This window comes from Marmota flaviventris, unplaced genomic scaffold (assembly GCF_047511675.1).
Source record: "Marmota flaviventris isolate mMarFla1 unplaced genomic scaffold, mMarFla1.hap1 Scaffold_118, whole genome shotgun sequence".
Taxonomy (NCBI): Eukaryota; Metazoa; Chordata; class Mammalia; order Rodentia; family Sciuridae; genus Marmota; species Marmota flaviventris.
This window is the reverse complement of record NW_027287804.1, coordinates 108769-117528: the sequence shown is the minus strand read 5'-3', so window position 1 is coordinate 117528 and position 8760 is coordinate 108769.

The following is an 8760-nucleotide window of genomic DNA, read 5'->3' as shown; positions in this document are numbered from 1 at the left end:
AAAAAAAAAAAAAAAAAAAAAGAGCAGCAGCATTCTAAGAAATATGACTGACCAAAGAGCTGCCTAATGGATTCCTGCCTCTTGTTACTCATCAGCATACAGAAAATCTTTCACTGTAGCAAACTTACTCATGTAACTGCTCCAAATACACCTTTTCCTTTGACCTTTACTCTATGTAAACATGACTGTAAAAGAAAATTACTAGTGGATATAAAAGTGAAGAAATTGGTCTCCCTGGATTGCACAGTTGTCTGTTTACTGGTTTCAAATGAAGTCTGAATGTTTAGCTAAACTATCAGTACTGAAGGCTCAGTCACTGAATACTGAAAATATTACTTTTGCAAGCTGCCCTAAAGCAAATCTCTAATTCAAATAAATATTTACTGCACATAGCACTGTTGAAAGTGCTGGATTTCATGCAGAATAGACAGTACCAAATTACAAAGTTATTCCATGTCTTCTTTTGGAATAATTTGTAAAGTTTAGCAACACTTAAATCACATGATGAAAAAATAGCAATGGAAACATACCACAGCATAGAACAGTGACTCTTCTAATTAAAGGTTAAAATATTAAATTTCAACAATAACAAGACTGGAGAACTGTATCCTAACACTTTAGAATTCCAAAATGACAAGTATATCTCATATCTTAAGTGAACTCAGAAAAAAGATTAAAAATTATTCCACACACAGCAAGTATTGAGTCTACCAGCTCTAAGAGGTCATTCTGGCTTAGAAATATAAAAGAATGTGAAGACTGACCCCAAATGATTTTTTTTAAGATACCAATAACAAACTGGAAATTTTAAGTAAATATTCTAATAGCGGGTATTAAATATAACACTCTAACAGCATATTCTTCATTACTGAACTCAGCTAACTGGACCAAGAATAGAAATTACTATATCTTATAGAAGATACAACCTTAATTATTCATCATAAATATAACCATCCATAGCTCTGCCACAATATTCAAGACATTTTACAGCTTAGTAAGGATGTCCCTTTGAAAACCATCCACTATCTTTTTCCCTTGCAATGATACTACCCTTTAAGGTTGTTTCTCTAAAAGAACCCAACACCTGCTACATTTGTGTACAATGTATAACTACTCTCATGTATAACTGATTAGAACTAGTGAATATTTTTTTTTAAAGAACCCAACAAACTCATACCATGTACACCAAAATATATAAAAATCACTTGTCAGTGATAACTGGATGGCATGTGCTTCGAATTCCCTTAGAAAGTTACTCTTCTAATTTTTTCAGGTTCTTCAGAAATGTCATGTTTTGTGTTCTAAAAGGTACAATTTTGCTAAACCATAAGCTTTTAGTGAATTTTGACTGACATGATTACTCTGACCGTGTTCCAAACACATCATACCCAAATTCATATCTACATTAAACACTACTAATCCTGAGTGTTCAGTAACCATGGAACCTAGACCATGAGCTCTGCAAGCACAATATCCAAGTATTCTCATCTTCACTGATAAGCAGTGTCCACTAAACAAAAGATGAAACAAACCATAGTATTCAGTTATTTCATCTTCTATTTATTGATTTTTGGAGTTTTACAAATGAAAATGGCTTGCTTTAGGTAAATTTGTGAAAAAAAGCACAAAAATTTAACTGATTATAGCTAAAATTATGAAAATTTACATCTCACCTCTGATACTGATTTTAATTAAAATTGTGAAATTACACCTGCTACAGCTTGAGTTCCACTGAAGCTAAGAGCCAATTTGTGGTTACTTCTGATACCTCTGATGTCAGTTACTGCCCTCCTTTTGCATTTTACTTTGAAGAAAACACTGTTGTGTGGAGTAAGATCTACTTGTAATTTGAAATGTTCTTGGCACTGTGCTTACCAGTTGATATGCAGCAGCTCTGCTCATCATCACAACAATGCTATAATGGAGAATATTATAGACAGGTAGAGTGTCACTGACCTTAATATACTTGTCCAAGGTCACTGAGCTACTTCCCATTACTAACAGCACACAGTATATCTTGAATATTTTATCAAGAGGGCCCCAAATAGGACCACACCTGCCAGAGAATATGGATTCATCCCACCATGAGTACCTCCCATTTAATCTCAGCAAATTTATTTTTCTCGAATTCACCTTAATCTGACCATATGCCTTGGCATGGAGGAGAAACAACATAGTGGCAGAGCTGGTGTGGGCAACAATTTATCTTCCAAGTATTAGCATTCAGCTAGCCTTCATTGTCATATCTTGCAAAGCTAGGAAAGATCAAGATCTCTTAAGTAAAATGACATCTATGAAATGGCCTTACCTGCAATGCTATTTTCAATACTGACCATGTATAAAGTGACTTTAAATATTCAAAACAATTCTGATCTTATATGTAGCAGTGTTTATCACATAAGCAAATGATTTGTGTCATGTTATAACACATAAGATATATAAATGAGTAATTTATCCTTCATTCCTCCAAAAATGACTTTGTATTTCATTAATGAAAACAGAACAATGAGTTGTCTGTGGAACTGAGTATCAAACCCAAGGCCTCACACATGTGAAGCAAGCTACATCCCCAGCCCAAAATTCTAGTGTTTGAATGATGCTGTTGGAGTAACAGTGTAGTGCCAGGCCAGCCTTCCACTGTTCTCTGACCAAAATTCCTATTTAACTGCTACACACACTGATGTTTCATGGATTTACATCCAGAAAAGAAGTTCTCAGAAACCATATAACTTCCACCCTTTTAGAGTTGCTGTACAGTATATTGTACTCTTTGAGATGCAGAAAGAAATTTCAATTCAGACTTCACTAACATAGGAGCAAGAACAGTTAAACAGCATCTACTGTTCTTTGTCCATTAAGAAAGATTGCTCAGCCAGCTTGGTGACACACACCTATAATCCCAGTGGCTTGTAAACATGAAGTAGGAGGATTGCAAGTTCAAACCCAGCCTTAGCAATTTAGTGAGGCTTTAAGCAACTTAACAGAACTCTGTCTCAAGAAAAAAGAAAAAAAAAATAGTTGGGGATGTGGCTCAGTGATTGAGCACCCTGAGCTCAATTCATGGTACAAAAAAAAGAAAACATAAAAACAGAATAAGCTGCACTGTATAAAATAAATTTTAATTACTTTATCTAAGAGCTAATAAAGGTACCTCTGAAAATCCATGCTAGTCTCTGGAAAGTCATAGCAAAAAAAATAACCAAACCCTAGAGAGGCTTCTATTAGTGAATGAAGTCAAGTGAACTGTCACTGAAACATAACATCTTGACAGGCACATCCCAAACTAAGCTGGTCTAAAAGTGAACTCTGTTTACTTCCTGCATTCTAGTCTACTCACTTGTGAACCTTGTTCTTGCACAGAAATGCTGTCATCATGGTCTACTAGGCCACAAACTTCTGAGGCATTCCTAACCTTCCCCTTCAGATCTTAACATCTGCCCAAGCCAACTTGAATAACCAAAGAGGAACAGATGGCTCTGCTCCAGAATCCTTCCCCGCTTTTGGGAATGCTAGTGATGAGGGTGCAGAGGTCCCAGCAAAACTTCTGCCTGAGCAGGGTCACAAAACCCAAGGCTAAGAGTGCTCTTGGGGGCTGGGGTTGTGGCTCAGTGGTAAGCAATGGCCTAGCTTGTGTGAGGCACCAGGTTTGATTCTCAGCACCACATAAATATAAACAAAATAAAGTTCATCAACAACTAAAAAAAATATATAAATTAAAAAAAGAGTGCTCTTGGGATTTTAAAAAGCACAGCTGGAAGGAGACCCTCTTTTCTCCCTCTTGTGTGAGGGCCTGAGTATGGCCCCTGCTCTGTCCCTTAGCCCCTAAGGGCCTAAAATAATGATGGCTTCTGTGGAATTTCATTCCTTTGAAACTTTCTTCAGAAGTCTTCTTTCTTCAATAATCCTCCTTTTAACTTATGATGGTTGATTGCAGCCAAGCATTCTGACTTGCACCTTCTAAACATTTCCAATCTGTGTGTCCACATCTATCAGCAGTGCCCTAGCTCAGGTCCTCATTGGCTCTCATCTGGACTAGTCCCACGGCCCCACAAATCTCCTGTCTCTAGTCCACACAAACAGCTTCTGTGGAACAGATAACAGGAGGGACCATGTTCCCCACACACAACTAAACTCATCAATGGCTTTCCATTATTAAAGAAAGATCTAAATTCCTTAACAGGTCTCACCCAAATATCTATATACAATCTTCCCTCCAGTCAAACAGCTGTTCCTCCTTGACTCACATTTTAGCTCTGACTACCCAAAATTGCTTGGGTTTGGTCTGGAGCTCAGATACACACACACACACACCACACTGAATTAATTAGTAAGTAGGAAGTTCCCATTCTTGAAAACCTGAAGAAATCAAAGAAATGTGGCTTTATTCTGGCTTGCTTCTAGGTATCAAAGTCATCACATTGATGTCTACAATTCATTACATCAATATCCCTAAATATTGCTGTTACAAATAACTGGTGCCAATGTACATAACACACAGCAGCAGCAAATGTCTAAAAGGAAGAATCATAGGCTATAAGAAAAGATTCTGATCACCAATGAATCTCTGCAGACAGAGCACCAGCACAGACTCCCTGAGAGGCTTTCTCACCCAGACAGTGCCCCTCTTTCTCCACTGGTGCCACTACTCTCTGTAGAAATCTGTAGCGTGGCACATGACCTCTGGTTCCTTAAGGACAGGAACATGTTCCAAGCATCCTTGGATCTCCAAGCCCAGTCAAGTCCTCAGAATACATTAGACACCTGTAAATATTTACAGAATAATGTGTGCATTCTGAGCTAAGCAGATTTTTAAAAAGTGCACTGGATATCAAGTTAGAAAACTTGGGCTTCTTTCATTAAATGTGATGAAAATATTTGAAAACAAAAAATATTTTTAATATCTGTAACCCATTGTGTAGTTAACTAAATAATCATTGTTTGTGTAGGAAGAAAAATTAATGGAAGATGTTGAGAAATAAGGTCTGTTTTTTTTTTTTTTTTTTTTTAACTTATGGAAAAATTTCAGAGAAAACTGCATAAGCAGTCAAAAAACTGGTAAATTGGACTTGAACAAAAAACCTATTGGCCTTATAAGAATGAAAAGACTATAGAATAAGAAAAAAATATATATATATACTTCATATATCTGATAAGTGAACATTTGTGTATATCCAGAATACAGAAGAACTATTAAAACTAAACAAGAAAAGGACAGCTCAGTTTTTAAAATGGGTAAAGAATCTGAACAGGAATTTGCCTAACAAAGATAAACAATGGCTAACAAGTACACAAAGTTATTGAATATCATTATTTATCAGGGAAATGCAAATAAAAACCACAATGCAATGCCACTTCATACCCATTAGGATGACTAATATGGAAAAACACCATGTCACAATGTTGGCAAAGATACGGAGAAATGAAATCTTCAAACATTGCTGATGGGAATATAAAGTGGTTGAGTCACCTTATAAAACAGTCTGGCAGAGTTACTTATGGCCCATAAATTTCAATCCTAAGTATCTACCCAAAAGAAAACAGAAGTCAACTCAAAAACACAAATATTCACAGCAGCATGATCATAAGAACCACAAAGTGAATGTCACCCAAATATCCATCAACTGATAAATGGATAAACAAACTACAGTGTATCTATATAACAGAACACTATGTAGCAATAAAAGGAATGAAGTTCTAATATGTGCTACCTAAAAAACAGGATAAAAAAAAAAAAAAAAACAAATACAAAGGGCCATATATTGAATGATTACATTTATATATCATGTCCAGAACAAGTAAATCCACAAAGAGAGAAAGAAGATTCATGCCTACATGGAGCAAGATTGAGTGGAGACTGACTGCTAAAGGGCATGGGTCTTCTTTGGGTATGACAAATGTCTTTCCATATTAGATAGCTGGATAGGCACACAACTGTGTGAATATACTAAAACTCAGTGAATTGCACTTTTAATGAGTGACCTTGATGGAAATGTGAATTATATATCAATAAAGCTGTTATTTTTGAAAATGGCTGCCCAAATCATATACTAACACCTCTGCACAAGGGTCTGGTTGAATCACTCTGCCTGTGACAGAATAAGCTGTCAGAAAAACACACAATCTGTTAAAATGGGAAAATAATCTATGTTCCTACCAATAAATCTCTATTTCAACCAACCATAAAACCAGATCCAAAGTAGACAGAGCAAAGAACAAAAAAAGCATGCAATTCAACAATTAGCTGGAAGGTTACAGAATGAAACTAACCAAAGATTGTCTACCCCTCTTTCCAAACAAATGATCACTTACTCTGCCAGTCTAAATTAAACTTTATGCCTAATATAGAAAGAAACTGTTTCAAATACAGAAAATCCCACCCATTTAATATGTAATAAAGTCTTTGGGGGGGTAGTTGTTGATGGACATTATTGCTTTATTTATTTATTTGTCTGTCTGTTTGTTTGTTTGTTTTTTTATTTATTGTGGTGGTGATGATCAAACCCAGTGCCTCACACATGCCAGGCAGGTGCTCTACACTGACCCATAATCCCAGCCCTGTAATAAAGTCTTAATATTTATTTAAATGTAGTATAAAAATTTTAACAAATGCAGCTAACAGGAGAAATAAAGAAAAAGGTCTTCATTTTTATTACAAATTCTGTTTAATCCCTCACATTCCAGGAATATTTTTAGTAGGTTTTAGGGCACAAAATTAAAGAAATTAACTCATAAGTAAAATGAAAGGCACTGTATAAACAAATCCCTGTACTTTCACAGAAAAGTTTCAAAAACCTAAAACTTCAATATTTTAGAAAACAAATAAGATTACATCATTAGCCACAATAAGATACCAGAAGGAAAAGTCCAGGAAAACCTCATTAATTTGGCCCAATAATGAAGACTCAGTAATTTCAAGTCTGCCTTGATTTAATTTCAGACTATGTATTAAGAAATATTTGCTAGGGGCTGAGGTTATGGCTAAGCAGTAGAGTGCTTGCCTCGCACATCAGGGCCCTGGGTTAAATACTCAGCACCACATATAAATCATACAACTAAAAAATAAATATTAAAAAAGAAACAATTGTTAGGCAAAATAAAGTGCAAATAAAACTGGATAGAGTATTATTTAATTGATTTTAAAAATTTCACATGCAAATGACTTCTGCAAAAATAATAATTAAAACAAGTTACATGTATTCTTTAGAATCCTGTACTCTAATAGAAATATTAAAATAAAGTATATAAAATAGAGACTAAAATACTTCTTAAATCTATTAAATCTTTAATTGTTCCATTTCTATTTACTTTGGCTGTGAAAAACTGGTTTAGGAGTCAGAAAAGCTTCACAGGCAAGACTCAGACAAAAATTTATTAATTCTACTCAAAGTCTGGCAATCTAATTTTCTGCTTTTATTTTAAAAAATGTGAACCATACAATTATATTTACTTTATTTTGGGGGGCATTTACTTTATCATTATTTTTAAACAACATATTTTATAAAATATTGCCATGTCTATACTGAGAAACATAAACAGATCTTAAACAGGAACCAGCAGCATACTCAGTTTAAATACTTACTCTGCCCTTTAAAAAAAGATTTAAAATACAGGACACATGTGATTATAAAAATTAAATAAAATATAGTCCACATCAAAATTTGAAATAAAGTAACCATTGAATGTTATGGCAGCAAGTGCCATACAGTTATGCACATCGAAATTTAAAAGAAACCATGTTAGTTTTCTCTAAATTAAAATGTAAACTATTCTCTTTTGCATCTTTAAATAATAATGATAATATGCATCAACCTTTGGGAGGTTGAGGCTGAGGCAGAAGGATCCTACATTCAAGGCCAGTCTTAGGAACTTAGTGAGGCCCTAAGCAACTTAGCAAGATCCTGTCTAAAAATTTTTAAAAAATAAACAAAAGGGCTGGGGATGTGTTTCAGTGGTAAAGTGCCTCTAGATTCAATTCCCAGTACCAAAAAATTAAACAAAGAAGTAAATAATGATTTTGATGTCTGTGGATGCCTAGCATTTAGGTAGGTATTCAGTGCTGAATGAAAACTGGTGAATAAATCGCCAGTTGATCCATATTGTCCCAGCCTTGGGTTATTCAGTAAGCAATGTTAACTGAAGTGAAAAGAAAAGCACTCTCAGGAAAGGCAATCTAGATGTACTTTATATATAGAAGACAGTTCAAAGAATAAACAGTCGGTCAATGATAAAGTTGTGAATCTGCTTCATGTGAGGCCATCTTTATATGTAACTCTTATTTGATTGAAATAAAATATAAAGCAAACATAAAATTAAAAATCATATTTCATCAGGAAGTGATAAAATCTTTGGACAGAAGAGATACACATAGTTTTAGACATGATTGGACAATCATATAGTTTACATAACTCATAAAAACTATATTATCACCCAATTACGGAAATAATATTCTTTATGCTATTCAGCCATTGGTATCCATGTTTGGAAATTGTTAAGAAATTTATTTTGAAAATTACTTTAGGCTTTCCTTCAGGTGAATAAAACACAAAAGTACTACTCTTTGCAGAAGAAAACATTCTGTGTTCAAAACAATTATAGCTGGTTGATCAAGTTTTCAAATATTGCTTTTAATATTTGATTTTTAGTTTTTTTTTTTTTTCACGGTGGACACAATCCTTTTATTTTATTTTTATGTGGTGCTGAGGATTGAACCCAGTGCCTCATACAGTCCAGGCTAGTGTACTACCACTTGAGCCACATCCC